A 16,244-nucleotide genomic window follows, 5' to 3' on the forward strand; every position below is an offset into this window, starting at 1 on the left:
AGGTACTTAGTATGAATCTCTACTGGAATTTGGACCCCCTCTACCAGTACTCTGAGCTCCAGGTGGGCTCTACGTCGGGGGGCATGGAATGAGATGGCCCTCGTTTTGTTGAGGGCTACTTCCAGACCCAGTAGGCGGATACGCCGAACTACCAAAGAGGTGCCGAACGACGCAAGGTTGACCGCCTCATGCGAACCATTCGCTGCCGCCACGACCAGCGTGTCATCCGCAAAGCAGATGACATCCATGCGCGGCGGCATCACGCCCCGCAGAACCCAATTGTACCCCAGGTTCCATAATAGAGGCCCTAATACGGAACCCTGAGGTACTCCTGCCGCCACTCTCCACGACTCGACGCGGCCCTCCGCGCTCTCGTAGAGGACCATCCTGTCCTGCAGGTAGTCCCTGACTATGGCGCGAAGGTACGAAGGCACTCGATGATACTTGAGTGCCTCCGTGATACACTCATGGGGGATGGTGTTAAACGCGTTCGCGATGTCCAGGGACACCGCGATCACCACCTCCCCCCTGTTGAAAGCCGCCTCAGTCCACCTCTTTAGGCGGCTCACCGCGTCGATCGTAGACCGACCAGTGCGGAAGCCGTACTGGCATTCCGCCAGGTCGGGTCCTCTACCTTCCAGGTGCTGGATGATGCGGGAGGCGAGAATCTTTTCGAAAGCCTTCCCCGCCTCATCCAGTAGCACCACTGGCCGGTATCCCTCTGGGGCATCCGCCGGACGGCTCTCCTTACGGATTAGGCACAGCCGCCCTACTCTCCATCGCCTGGGGAAGCGGGCCGCCGCCATGCAGGTATCGAGCACTGCTCGAAACCGGTCCTCCAGGGGTCCCAAGGCGATATCCATCACCTTAGAGGGGGCCCCGTCCGGCCCCGGCGCCTTGCGTTTGTGACGGAGTCTTGAACGGATCGTATTGAACTCCACGTCCGACACAGGAGGGCCGTCAACCCGCTCTCCCTGAGCCACAGCAGCGGTTGCCATGTGCGGAGGTGCGAAAGGTCCCGGATCAGGGAACAACGTCCCCAGTACCCTCCGCAGCAGCCCAGGCTCCATACAGGAGGTAAGGGAAGCTGCAGTAGACAACTTCCCCCTAATCGCCCTGTAGGGCCTACCCCAAGGGTCGTTATTGAGGATACCCAGAAACTGGTCCCAGGCATCCTCTTTGGCCTTGCGAATGGCCGTCCGCAATGCCTTGTTGGCGTCCTGGTAGGCCCGGTATAGAGCTTCCTCTACGACGGGCGTTCCTCGGGCGCGCCTACGGCAACGCTGGTAGGCGCGTCTGGCTCCCATACTGGCGGTACGCAGGTTGGACAGTTCCTGCGTCCACCAATATACTTTCCCCCTGTTTCGTGGGCAGGCCTGCGTCTTCGGCATGGCGGCGTTGCAGACAACCTTAATGTCCTCCGCAAAGAGGTCTGCCATGCTGTCCGCATCCCCAGCGATAGTGTCGGGCACTTCGGCCCATGCTCTCACCATCGCTGCCTCCTCAGCCACATCGGGTTGGAGGCGAACAAGTGACCACCTTGGGAAAGGTGGTCTGGTACCCAGCTGGAAAGGTGTCCCAGGGGATGTCGGGGAGACCTCATATCGGACGTACCGATGGTCCGATAGGGTCACCGCTTCCGCCATAACCCGCCAGTCCCTGATGCGGGCGGCAAGTGATGGGGTGGCAAAGGTCACATCCACTATGGATGTGCCTTGCCACCGGACGCAGGTTGGGGTGGTGCCTCTATTGAGAATCTGGAGTCCCAATGACAGAACCCAGGACTCCAGGACACGACCGCGGGCGTTAGTTCTGATAGAGCCCCAAGCGCGAGACCACGCATTGAGGTCCCCAGCCACCAGCACCGGACTGGGGGCCACCCGAAGGATGACTCCTTCAACCCTAGCCAGGAACGACTCAAAGTCGGCCCGGCTGCGGTTTGGGGAGAAGTATGTAGAGACCACCACTACTTCTCCCCATCGAGCTGCCACAAAGCCCGCTCCTCTCTCCACAACGGAGTGAGTGCAGGCCACGCTGGGAAAGAAAATAGCCGCGGAACCATCCACTGACCCGGCCCATTTATGGGTTCGGGGTATAGAGTATGGCTCCGCAATGACAGCTACATTTATGTTCCACTCGGCCACAGTCTGGCACAAGAGGTCCTGTGCTGCGACCGCGTGGTTTAAGTTCCCCTGAAGAACTTTACCTATGGGCCTAACTGGCATTGTTGATTTCCATAGGCATCTCTACAGGGGCGGCCGACACGGAAGTCGAGCGGAGGGCTGATCCCCATTGTAGGGAGCGGCCTTTGACCGGAGGGGGGTTACAGTGGGCTCCCCCCATTCGGTGACCCGATGCCAAGCCCCGGTCCTTGCACACCGCGCAGCAAAGTGGGGCTGTGCAATCTTTAGATATGTGCCCCTCTTCTCCGCAACGGAAACATAATCCACTGCGGTCCTTGTTAGAGGGGCAGAGTTGCTGCGGGTGTCCGATGCCGTAGCACCGGTGACACCGCATTGGGCGCTGCTCCAGAACCCTGATGGACGCAGCGCTCCAGCCCACACAAAGCCGACCCACTTCCGCCAGCTTGGCAACAGTTTCAATGGGGCAGGCAGTTATGGTAGAGCCTACTCCAGTGTACCCGTGGGTAATAAGCCCGACTTTGAAGTCTTCCGGGGAGACTCCAGTTTTTTCTGCCAGCGCCAGACGAATTTCCTCCGGGGTTACTGAGTCGTCCAGGCCGGAAATTCGGACATTGGCCATTTTCCTCGGGCGTGTTACCTTGGCGGCATCCCCTAGAGCTTGGCCAATCCTGGACGCAAGGTTGTCCGCCTGGGCGGCAGAGACCTCCTTAGGGAGCTCAATAATTCGAGCCCCCGTTATCCCCGTCCGAAATTTGGTCGATCCAATTCCCAGCTCTTCCAAGCTGACGGATTGTTTGGCCTTGGTGATGGCATCCTTGTATGTGATGCCTTCAGCCACGGCCTCTGGCTTGAGGGTCACGACCACCGCTAGGGTTTTAGGCTGCTTCGGGAGTGATGGCTTCTTCTTTTGAGCCTTGGGGGCAGCGGGAGCTGGCGCGGGCTTCTTGGGCTTTGCCTGTTTCACCACAGTTGTCCAGCCTTCCAAAACCATTGGTGGCTCCTGGTGTGAGGGACCCGCCGTCTGCTCTGCAGCCTGACCTGAGATCGTTGCCACGGCCTTTGCTTTGGCCCCCTTTTTAGCCCTTGCCTCCTTTGGCATGTTCGCAGGTGGGACAAGAGTGGTGGGTACTGGCTCGTTGCTCCTTTTCCGGGTGTCAGATGTTAGTGCTGGACGGTGCGAGACGGCTGGAAGGAGTCGGCCATCCACCTCGAGCCCCTCCAAACGGGCACCCAGAATGCGCCCGAATTGCTCAGTCAACTCTCGCTGGAAGCGCTCCATGATGTTGGTCAGCTCCGTCCTAGAGACGCCTTCACTAGGCTTGCTTGCCTGCGTCTCCTCTACGGTTTCTTCCACCTCGGCCAAAGGGCTCTTCCTTCGGTTGCCCTGCTCAGCAAATGCTCGCCTGAGCGCAGCAACTTCATCCTGGAGTACGGACAGCTGGCCTCTTAGGCGCTTGTTGTCCGCCTGCACCCTCTTGAGCTCCTCGCTCGTGGACCTTTCAGCGATTGATTCGACCAGCTGGTTTATGGCCATGGAGGTATCCTTTATTTCTTTCTTGGTGGTTCCTTTCAGATTTTTGGACTTGGACACCAGCATCCAAATCCTTTCGGAACTCACCTTGGCCTTATTCACTAGGTCCTCCATCGAGATGTCTGGCGACCTCCTACCCTGCACCTTTCTGGGGGAACGCGTTTGTTCCTTCTCCACTTCGGTCACGGTGGAGTCAGTGTCGGTATCTACCATCATCGCTTCCCTCCTCTCACGTCTGGCTTGGGACAAACCAGCATTGTGGTAGGTCCCTCTACCAGTCGAACTTCGGGGGACTTTCGGAAGGACAACGATTGGGAACTTCAACGCAGAATCCCCCTGAGAGTCCGAGTCCTTCCGCTTCCTCGGGTTAGCCTCGGAATCCAAGCCGCTCGAGCCAGCGGCCGTCATGCTTCTAGTCTGCCGGGGGATTGGGGAGACTTTCCGAGGAGCTTCCCCTCTCCTGTCCGACGACTCTGAGTTCTCGGACATAGTCCAGTCAAGGGCCCTGCCCAAGACTGATTCTGTTGGGGAAAAAATGTTTTCCCCCAACGACAAATATAAAATAAAACAGACAAACACAAACAACTAAAGGGACAATCAGACAAATCAACGGATCCACACCACTATAGATACAAGGTCCAGTAGGCAAGCCAAGTCAATAAGGGATCGATAATACAGAAAGCAGTTAATACGGAGAGCCGCAAAGTAGTCACCTTCCACTGGCCACTGCGTTACCGCGCACCAAGTGGAGAGGATCAAATAGCAGAGTACAAAACGCAACGAAAACACTCCGAAAAGCCACAAGTAATGATATTCAGATTCGGTCACCCAACCTGCCACTCCGTTACGGTGGTCAGGAAGGGGTCCAGGGCACACGACGGGGACGTACTGAATATCACTTGGGGCGTGCCCCAGGTTTAAGGGGCCCCTAACTATCGCGCGTTAAACGCTCACCTCCACTGTCCAAGCTCGTCTCCCTACTAAACCAAATTTGAAAAGAACCTACTAGGGCTGCCTTGAAAGTACGTTCCAAGAATTAATTGATGTGAGTTCTGGACAGGCCCAAGTCTTTTAGTAGGTTGTAGAGTGATTTAGCCGTTATACCTCTCACTCCCACTTCTACCGCGTATAAATCCACGACGAACCTATTTCGAGTGAGTTCGATAGTGAGCTCGTAATATTTGTTGACCTTGATGGTATGGTCTTTGGGGATGTTGGTTTCCCAAGGAACCGCAAGCTCTATCATCACAACGCGCTTTAAAATTCGCGAATACATAAATATGTCTGGTCTGGAGGCCGACGCAAAAATATTCTCGGGGATTTTGTATTGTTTTTCATACGTATCCATCATTATAGTCCAATCCGTAGCCACTTTAAGGATGGAGTAAGGCTTGTCATTTGATTTTATAGCCCTAGTGCCCTCTCTCACAAAACCTACTGATCGCTCGTTTGTGGTTATTTCCCTTTGCGCTCTGGCTACCGAAAGACTAACTGCTTCACGTATGATTTTCAGAACCCTATCGTGACGACGCGAGTATTGACCGCTATCCAGGAGTACCTTACATCCCACTAACAAATGCCTAGCAGTTCCAACTGCCTTCCCACAGATATAGAACGTCTTTTCTGTACGTTTACTCCATCTTACTAAATTAGTGTGATCTGGGAGAGTCATCTGGAATGCATTGAGATGGAATTTTAACAATGCTGGTGACCATAATACTGTGATAATCCTGCCGATATAAACAAAAAACCTGCAAAACAAGTTCAAGTAACAAAAAACCGACTTCAAAAAGTCGCAAAAAAAAAATATTTCCTAACTTTAAATGTGATAAGAATCTAAGAAATTGTTTATATTAAGTTTGGTATTAAATAAGATTATTGGAAAGTAAATAAAAATAGTGTTCGTATATTTACATTAGGTATTTAGAATTTATTATTACCTGGGTTAGGAAATAGTATTTAAATGAAAAAATATGTTTCCCTTTTAAGTTCCTGTTTAAGTATGTTGTTTGTTGAAGTCTTTTTTTAATTCAAAAGAATTTTATTTTTTGCCTTTTGGTATATTTGTAATAAGGTGCGTAGGATAGAGAAGATGTTTCAAGATGGGGCGATCTTCCTTACGTGTATCTCGTATAAGAAAGAGTCGAGCTCAGGAGTCTGAAATTGATAAATATAAGCGTCTAAAGCGTAATAAGGAAAGAAATGTCCTCTTCAAAAGTCAAAAACGTGAAAAAAGACTTTCTTACATGCGCATTTATGTAAAAAGAAATAATGAAAAATTTTTTTCGATTTCCTTCAATTTTTAGAGGATTTCATTATAAAAATCTGACTTGGTAACCATAACATCAACTGGGGATTTCACTTTTAGAAAAGAAAGAATTTCTTAAATCGGTCCAGAAGTGTTCGAGAAATCGAGGAACATACACAAAAGACAGACATTGCGACAAATTATAACCTCTACCTTTTTTGAACTGGGTTAATAAGATTATTACGAAATCTGTCTTAAACTTTCAACTTCAGTTTATTTTTTTAGGATCATAAAAAATATATATTTTGTGTTGCATAAAAATAAAATTATCAATTTTACAAATACACTACAAAACACACAACACTGGAACATAAGACGATTTCTTGAAGATTCTTAACTAAATATATTTCTACATTATTAAGAACAGTTATGTTTTCCTTTTCTTCTCTGCGATGATATTTCATTTACGGCAATTATAATAATGTACGAGTTGGGTAATATATATGATAGATGTGTCTGCTTTCAATTTGAATTCTAATTTGCTTTAATTCCTTCAGACAATGAATGTAACGCAGATGTAACCATTAATTCATCTCTATCATCTGTGGTATTATCCCGGATGAATCCGCCCCTATTAAGTAAGTCAATTAATTACAATTAGATTGTACTAACTGTGAAAGGAAAAGGTCCGTAAAAACCTTAACAATTATTCCATTTAGTTCTAATTAATTATTTTCGTTGTAAATAAAATTGTTTAGCAATCTATAGTCGCTGCAAGCTCTATAAAAAAAATATTATATTTGATCATTGAACTACATGATATCATAAGACGCCATCATATTATATTATGGACATTACCACGATAATTTACTTGGAGAACTAGATAGATTTTCAACATTAAAAGTACAGATAAAACTACGAACAGTTCTTCAACACTTTCTTTAAATTTGACATCAAATAAGCGATTTATTCAAAGATTTACTAGATAAATTTATGGATTTACATTAAATTAATGAAAGAAATATATAAGCAGTGTTAAAAATTGTGAGGAGGTCATCTGAAATGGAAACGCAAATGAAAATCAAAGTCATAATAAAAATGAGAATACGTAGCAATCTATTTAGAACTTTTACTTTATGTAAGAGCTTATGAGATCTGTTTCTTATAAGGACTGAAATGTTGAACAAAAACTAATATAAAGTTGAAAGTAAATAAATAGTCAATTAATCATTTTCATTAAATTGAAAACATTGCAATGGTTTGTGGATTCAATAGTCACCATTAAGTATAAAACAAAATTATGTTTAAAAAAAAATTGAAATTTATTCCATTTTTTAAGTAAGTTCTTTTAAAAAAAATCTCTAGAAAATGACGTATATCAAGTAACAAAAAAAAAACACGACATAATTTTAATTTTTTTCACTTAACCGACAATTAAACTACAATTTAACAGCGTAATGCTATATGTTTTAAGATGAGGCGCTTCAACATTTCTCTATTTTAATGTCCTTTCACTGTAACAACCTCCTGTAACAAGTTTTGAAGTTGACACTAAATATGAACGTAAAATAAATAACAGAATTTTACGTATTTTTACCTGAAATCAAAAATACATTACGAATTTAAAATAAAAACACACTTATAAACAAGAAATCGAAGAAAAATATATTGTTTGTTTTTTTAAGTAAATTATATCCTTTTTCATTAATGTTCATTCAAATATGCACTGTAAATACAGTATACGGTTGAAGTCACAATTTGAAAGCGTTGAAGAGAATTCTGTGTGCAACAATTTATCTAAATACATTTTGAACTAAAATTATTATCGTCACTGACAATTCTGAAATAGCAAATACTTACTTATTAAAGGTTATAAATTAATACCTGTCAGTTTTAAAATATTAATTAAAGCTGCGATTCATTATGTTCTCTTTACGTCGAAGCGAGCTTTATGTTCAACTGCGAATTCAATGTTAATGATTTTATTTTTGTATTGACGATATTAATTAAAGCATGCATTTGATTGAACTTTTTATATAAGGGAATTACAGTTTCGAATTATTTTTAAAATTATATTAAGTTGATATATTATTATAATTTAATATAATATTAGTAATAGTCTAGTATGTGTAGGGTTTATAAGTATGTATGAAGACTATTGATATAGATTCTCAGATGAAAAGTGATTGTAGCGTCACGTAATTTTGGGCTCTTATTAAAATACTCGCTCGTACCATAGCCTCAACCTCGCGCTTGACTCTCCTCGTGGATCCTGTGCCAAGCTCAGTGGAAGGCTGTGTGCAGGTGGTCTGAGCCTGGTGCAAGCGAGATGAAGCGTCTCATGAATTATTTCGAGTACCGAAGGGTCATTAGGTGATCCCGTAATATGTGGGAATTATATATTTCATGATATTAAAAACACCTACAGCTGTTTTTTTGGTTGCTGTTAGGAAAGCGCTACGTCTGTAACAAAAACCAACTATTCACCTCATAAATAACATAAAATGAAGCACCGTCCAGGATTGTTTTTCCATTGTTTTAGCTTAAGTTGTACATAATGGGTGGTATCTTGAGTTACCTACACAACTTCCCCTATGTGCATGTGTGCTGTGCATTTCTTGAGTTAATGTATTATTTTATTACGTCTTGATTTATTTACGGATTCCTTGATATCCTATGATCTCTGATATTACCCGGCTTGGTGCTTGGACCCTGTATTGGTCACAAAACCGATAATTTTAGCACATCACCACTTTCTTTTATCTGAACTACAATCCTGTATCCATAGCGACTATGACATATTTCACTTGCAAGGAACATTTTACTTTTAAAGTGCAACTTAAAAATAATTAAAAACAAGATAAATCATTTGAAGTTAATAGACTTAGATTTTTTACATACTTAATAAAAAAAAAACATTTTGAATATTTATGTCGTTTTTATGAATAGATTATATAATAATGAATATTTGTTATTTCAAATCAGTGTAATATTTACCCGCCTGCCTCCATGACGGAAGCTTGTAATTTCACTCACAGACGATGTTGATGCTCAATAAAAATTTATTCAAATTTGATTATATTTTATTCATTGTAAATTTACTCCGAGGCTGAAGTTGATTTCACGTCTGTATTAAGATATTTACGAGACAACGTAAATTTTATTGCGTTATTACGTAAAATTCCTCCATATGTTAATTAGGCATAAAAATATTGTTTTTTAAGTCTCAAAACATGGACGCTGGCAAATTAATAGTGAAAGTTCATTTTTAAATATTTTTATTTTGAAGTATACATTCGACACTTATCAATTGTTATACTTGGTGATAAACAAATCACTTTCAAAGTATTGAAAATAATCCCGTACCCTCGTCAAATTGTTTGTAACTTATTGAAGCAGCTGGGACGAGGAAGTAAGTTCCTGATGCGAGAATACTTAAGACGCTTGCATCTTTAAGTGGAATAGTTTCTGTACACATGTGAGTATCCAGTTAAAGTATTCAAATATGACTTTGTATTATGTGATTCGTCTTGTATCTTTTATTTTAATTATGAATACTGTAGTTATGTAATTTTAATATAAATTACAAATTAAGAAATTATTATTGGATTGTGTGTTTGTATTATTAGACAGACTTATATAACATTTACCTACACGAAGAAATATTTACTTTACTTTTTACGCTACCCTTGCAAGATCTGATAGAAAGAAGACTTTTTCGACAAATGCTTAACTTTAATGCAAAAATCTAGTGACTGGGTACCCTGCACATAGAACAGTAAAACTAAGTCGTTTTAAATAAAACTATTTTTTTTTATTAATACGCGCATTTTATTGTTTTACAAACTATATACTCCCAACGTTTCGGTTACTTTTCTGCAACCGTGATCACGGGCAGACGATATGATGTAGTTTTTAAAATATTTAATACGCGCAGTTATCCAAAAAAAATGTTTTATTTAAAACGACTTAGTTTTACAGTCCTATGTGCAGGGTATCCGAAAAATATTAGTTTAATTTAAATGAATACTCGCGAAAGTCTTAGATCTCATTAAATTGTTTTATTCTTACGTACATACTTAATAATATAATATAATCTGACATCACTCAATACAAGTGTTTACAAAGATTTAAGATTCATAAAAAGTGCCATCTATCGAAAAAAATCAAATAAGCTTGTTACCCTCCTTGTTATATAGATTTCCAAAGAAATTATATTTACTGAAATTCCTTTACATCGGATTGAAGTTATTAAAATTAGATCAGAAAAGTGTTGGACTCAACAAGCTCTGAAGTATCAACTTAAGTTTGTGCAACTTATGAGTTAAAACGTTTTGCTACAATCAGCTTATATCAAATACGAACTTTACTGTTTCGCCTTAACTACTCGTTTCGAGACCTTTATAGGAAAATTATAGACGTCGTTGCTGAACAAATGTTGTGCTTAGGTAGATAATTTTTTAATTTCAATTTATCGGAAAGTCTATTTATCAAAGTACATAAATAAGTGTACAACAAAAACAGACTGGCCCGTGCCGAAGAATAAATGATCAATATCACACGAATAACTTGTTTTATTAAGAGTTTTTCTTACTCTAAAAGTGTTAGCTACGTATTGAACTATATCTCTTAAGTTAAAATTTTAAGTTAACTTGAGACGAGATAGTACGGATCCATGACATGAATAATAATGAAATGAACCTTTGTCAATACTAACCATTACCTAAAAGCATGGAATTTTACCTGTAAATATACTTTATTTTCCGATCCTAACCATCCTCAAAGCACCACAACCCACGCTAGTTCAGAATAAACGCGATCTACTCAAGCCAGGCTACAACTCACCTGAGCATTCGATCATCACCGTATATTGTCTTATCCGCCATCAGACATCGCCAGTGTGTTCATAATTTTCGCGTCCATCTAAGTGTATATTGTCTATGCACCTATAACCATGTATCTTTGGCAAAGAATGATTTATCGAAATAGTTTATGCGCCCAATACCATGCTTATTATTAAAGACAGAATTGCTTTAAGCCTGAAGATACTTTCATTTTTTAAATTCTTAACAGCTATGTGTAATATTTTAAAAATTTTTATCATGCACGTTTCTGTAAAATGGAAAAAATATATATTTTAAGATCGTTGGACGTTGACAATTGAAATCTTTAGTGAAAAGATTTTTCACGATTATCATTTTTAAATATCTCTCTTCCTTTATTTGCTCTGTAATCCAAAACTATTCTGTTAAAGATCCAGATAGAAATCGTTGCGAAACTTTAAATATTCTCTGATTGTATTCCAAAGTTAACAAAAGAAACGAAAAAGTTGAATCTTGGTCAAGACTACTGAAATGTTTTCAACAATGAAAGACTCGCGACGTATTATTATTTGAATCTTTATAAAATTGTTATTGTTATAAGAAAACTAAGATAAAGGTAACTCACTAGTATTGTACAGCTATCATAAAATCGATTTAAGGTTCTTTAACTATTTCAAGATTAATTTATTTATGATAATCAATCTCTCTTTATTTGCCGTTAAAATGTTGAAAACAACGGGCTACATTTCTTATGGTTTAAGGCCATTGAATCTCTATATTGTCCAAACTATTCTCAATTGCCCACCGTGTGTTGATCGAGGTTAAGTACCTTGGTATTAATTTAAAATGTAAAATCAAAGGAGCCACATTCATAAACGGATAGAAATATTAGTATTACTTTTTGGAGATTCTGTACCATACGCTCTCAATACTAAAAATTTTTATCTGTGGAGGATTAAATTTCATACGTCTGCGAATTAAGTCTGCTCGCCTTAAAGGAGTTGGGGAGTCTGTAGTTATATCAAATTATACTTCTTACCCGCACACGGAACACTGCAGCCTTGAGATTAATCTGATTACAATTTATCTTACAAGTCAATGTATACGGTGTTTATATTACAAAACTAAATCACTTTTCTCAGCAGTAGGATTTCACGAATAGACAGTAATTCTGCCCTATGAGTAATGCTAATGTTGTTCAAACTCTCATTAGGGTGCAATATAAACGGTGGGAACGTTACAAAATATTTATGTGAATATATGTTTTGTTTTTAAATATAATCCAATAAAGTGAACTCACTTTGCGATTATATATATGAAAGCAAAATGCCGATTTTTTTTTAAATTTTTGAGCTACATAATCCCGACGATTCGGTTCCTTTGCAGGAACTGTGATCACGGGCAGACAAGATGAAAATGTCACTTTGCGAATGCTTGGAGTTAGATAGCAGCATCAAATAAAATTCTCAAAGTTAAAGAATTGAGGGACTTTTTTATAAAAACAAAAATCATATTAGTTTGATACTATACATATTATTTGTTACTCAATTAATTTTAAATTCATTCAACTACTAGTTTATATACAACAGTGTACAATAAACAGTCGTTATATCCGCTTGTATTATCGGAAAACTTGTCACAAATAACTTTTCCATTTCGTTATGATATCTCGCGAGGGTTAACTTCATGGAAATTGCGATTCTTCGATATAATAATAGTTTTGCAGTTTTCAGATTTTACTCGTACATGTATCAGTGTTTAATGACTTTATATTTTAAATTTCAAAAAACGTTTACACAACACGAAACTTAAATTAAAATGAAACATTATTTTAATGAGATCTAAGACTTTCGCTAGTTTTATTTATTTAAATGAAACTAATATATTTCGCATATACTACGCGAATTTTATTATTTTAAAACTACATAGTCCCAACGTTTCGGTTACTTTTCAGCAACCGTGATCACGGGCAGACGAGATGTGAATGTTTGTCAGTCCTTCCTAGGACCGTCGTATATCCGAAATATATCAGTTTCATTTAAATGAAATATTATTTTGTTTAAATAGGCATTGTTTAATTTTCCCATTTATTTCTTTTATTTGATATAGAGAAAATATAAGTTTTGATTCTTCTAAATTGACCGCTGTGTAACGCTAAAGTCTTTAGAGAGTAACAAAACTAGACGAGCGATTTCATTTAAATAAAGAATTATGAAAATCTGGTACATTGCAATTTTGAAAATTTTTATAAAATGTAAATTTTATTAACAAAAATATAGTATAAATTTTAAAACAAAAATAACAGTTTTTATAACCCAATCCAGTCCGTCAGTTTGAATAGTTATTTTATAAACATTTACTGTTTTAAATTCTTTGTTTAAATGTTTGATGTTACAAATGACACCAACGCCGGCAGGAAAATTGATAAAAGTCATATATTGATGATGAACTGATTCCGGGTTATTATAAACCTGCCGCGAACCAACGAACTCCTGTTACTACTAGAGCAAAAATACTCTTAATGGCCAGTTTATTCAATGGCCGCTCTTGATCTTAGCACTATATCTAAGTTTAATAATTCATACTTTAAGGAAATATTGGTGGGAGTAAGTATTGTTACTAAAATCAACATGTTAATTTATTTCAATCGAAACAAAATATAAAAATATTTTTAGTTAAAAAAAACGACTTTAAAAAACAACATAGAAAGACTGGACATACAGAACATGCTTCAAAAGATGATTGGTATTAAAAATTTGTATATGTTTATAAAGTATTTAATAAGATTATTAGAAAGTAAGTAAAAATAGTGTTCCCTTATCTAGATTGGGTGTTTAGTCGAATTTTGTGCAGACAGTTAGAATTTAATATTAGATAGGTTAGTTTAGGAAATAGTATTTAAGTGACAAATTATTTTTTCCTTTAATGTCCCTGTCTTTAAATTTTGTTTTTTGAAGTCTTTCTTTTTGTACTTAAAAAGATTTTCACATTTTATTTTTTAGTTTAGTTATAAAATAGGTACATAGGAGAGAGTAGCTATTTCGAGATGGGGAATACTTCTTTATCTAGTTCAGGAGTTAGAAATTGACTTTAATGAACGTCTAAAGCATATTAGAGAAAAATTAAAAGCATATTAGAATAAAAACGTGAAAAACGACTTTCTCAAATGCGCAATAAAATAAAAAGAATTGATTTATTTCAATTTCAGAGGATAACATTATAAAAAGCGAATTTGGCGACCATAAGACCAGAGTTTTTGAGAAATCGGGGAACATACATAAAAAAAGATTGCTACGAATTGATAACCTCCTCCTCTTTTGAAGTTGGTTAATAAAAAGATTATAAAATCAGTTTTCCGACAGTGAAGGTCAAACATAATACACCTTAAGTATTACCATAACATAATGTGTATTATGATGACTACACATTTTTAAGATTTTCCTAAAATTCTCAGGATTTCATTACCAGGTTTTTTGTAAAACCATGGGACCATCAGTGAAGTCCATCCTTGTAAATAAATAAATCGAAATCGTTTCCCGCTCAAGTTACTCGTTCCTTTGTCGCAAACATACTTAATGCTAATTTTAGACATATATCTTACACTTTCAGTAAATAAGAGTTCTAGAACAAAATACTTATTACATACTTTAGTAACTGTAAAGAAAAAGGTCACTCACTTCCAAATATCGCATTGTATTTGATACTACTTAAAATTACTGTGCACTTCATATACAAATATCTATAAAACAATATTAATCAATTATATTGTGTTTCCTACAAATCTTATAAATGCATTCAAACAGTAGTAATTTCATATTAAATGCTTTCGTTACCGACGTTAGATATGTTAAGCTTTCCGAAGCACTTTGTCTCTGTTTATACAAAGCGTTCTTTGACTACAGACTTCAAATCATCTTATCAAACAACATCTGTTATGCTTTGAAACAATTCTCTTTGCTCAGAGTGTTATGTTTATTCGTCTATTTATTTATTTCTAAAATGACTTTCTCAACTTATTTTTATTACAGAAAAATTACTTATAACGAACTTCTCTCAAAAGCTTTAAAGACGGTGGAATTTCATTTAATTATTTAAAATAATTAGATATATTAAAACAATTAAAAATTGAATAAAAAGGTTAGTACATAATCTAATGTGTTTATTGAAGTTAATTATATAATTTTATGAATATTTATTATGAGGGTAGTTATAATTCTGCAGTGTATCCACAAATTATGCGACATATTTTTTAGATGTTCAGCAAAATAAAAAGTAAATTGATGAAAATTAAATACACATATTATAGAACAAAATAGTAACTGCCCATGAAACTAATGACTTTGATCAAGATATATATGACATACATAGCGGTGATATTTTATAAGAAAAAAATGTTTAGAAGAAATTCAGTAAAGAAGTGCACATTTAAATTAAACTGGGACATTTTTTTTTTAAATTTTCGAATTTATTTTCAGAGTTTTTGAAATCTAAGTCTTTCACTGCTATGGAACAAAGAAATAGGAAGCAAACGTTGTATGAGCTCACATTTAGACCCTTTCTTAAGCAAAAAGGGTTCTAGCAGAGCGTGGTTTCGATCCACGGACCTCTGGGTTATGGGCCCAGCACGCTTCCACTGCGCCACTCTGCTATATAGGTTGTCCGTTGAATAAGCTTAATTTTTTGAGTGTAGAAACCTCAAAGTATAGAACCTTAAATTATTAACCCAAAGCTTACAATTTGAATTTCTTTTATGTCCTTACAATAGTTCATAAGTGAACATACCAAACCAAAAACAGTTATGATAAAACTTCTACAGGCATTGAAATAAGATATTCTTATATTATTCATCAATATAAATGTAATTATAATTCATAAATAATCTTAAAAGTAATTGAAGTTATTACAGTGATCTTAAGAGTAAGGGAAGACATGTTTATAATTTCTTAATTCTAAATACTATAATTATATCAGAATCTTTTTGGAATAGTCCTTAGAGAGTAATGTGAGTAATGTCTTAGGTGGTAGAGTCTAGCTGTCAAGTTACTATAGCTCGAACATGGGCCGGTTCAACTGGCCAAGTACCACCCTCTCACAGAAGATCGGCTTGAAGTAGCCTTTAGTGGCTGCGTTTGCGTGAGCGAGCTGGTGGCCCTTTCCCTATTCCCACCCTTTCCTGCCATTTCCTTATTTCCACTCCTCCCTTTTCGTCCATGGACATCCGCAATATATGGCGGATGTCCATGGACGACGGTCACTACTGTCCATCAAGTAGGCCAACCGCTCGTTTGCCATCTTTCACATTAAAAAAAAAGTGAACACAACATGCCATTATAAACACTACCACTCTAATACTTTCATTGTACTTGTTGTAAATATGGTACATATTTTAACGATTTCTTTGCTCTCTTTAAAATATACGGTATCTTCATTTTTTAATTTATTAGCTTCTTATTCAAAATAATGTTACGAAGTTTTACTGCATGATTTTTTTATTATAA

General features: G+C 38.2%; 1 non-coding gene across 1 annotated transcript; it reads right to left on the reverse strand.

The window, feature by feature from the left end:
* Positions 1–15,322: 15,322 nt before the first annotated feature.
* Trnam-cau (transfer RNA methionine (anticodon CAU)) lies at positions 15,323–15,394 on the reverse strand. Its single transcript has one exon. It is a non-coding gene; the product is annotated as a tRNA-Met (tRNA).
* Between the last annotated feature and the right edge of the window lie 850 nt (positions 15,395–16,244).

This window comes from Danaus plexippus, chromosome 15, assembly GCF_018135715.1.
Source record: "Danaus plexippus chromosome 15, MEX_DaPlex, whole genome shotgun sequence".
Lineage (NCBI taxonomy): Eukaryota > Metazoa > Arthropoda > Insecta > Lepidoptera > Nymphalidae > Danaus > Danaus plexippus.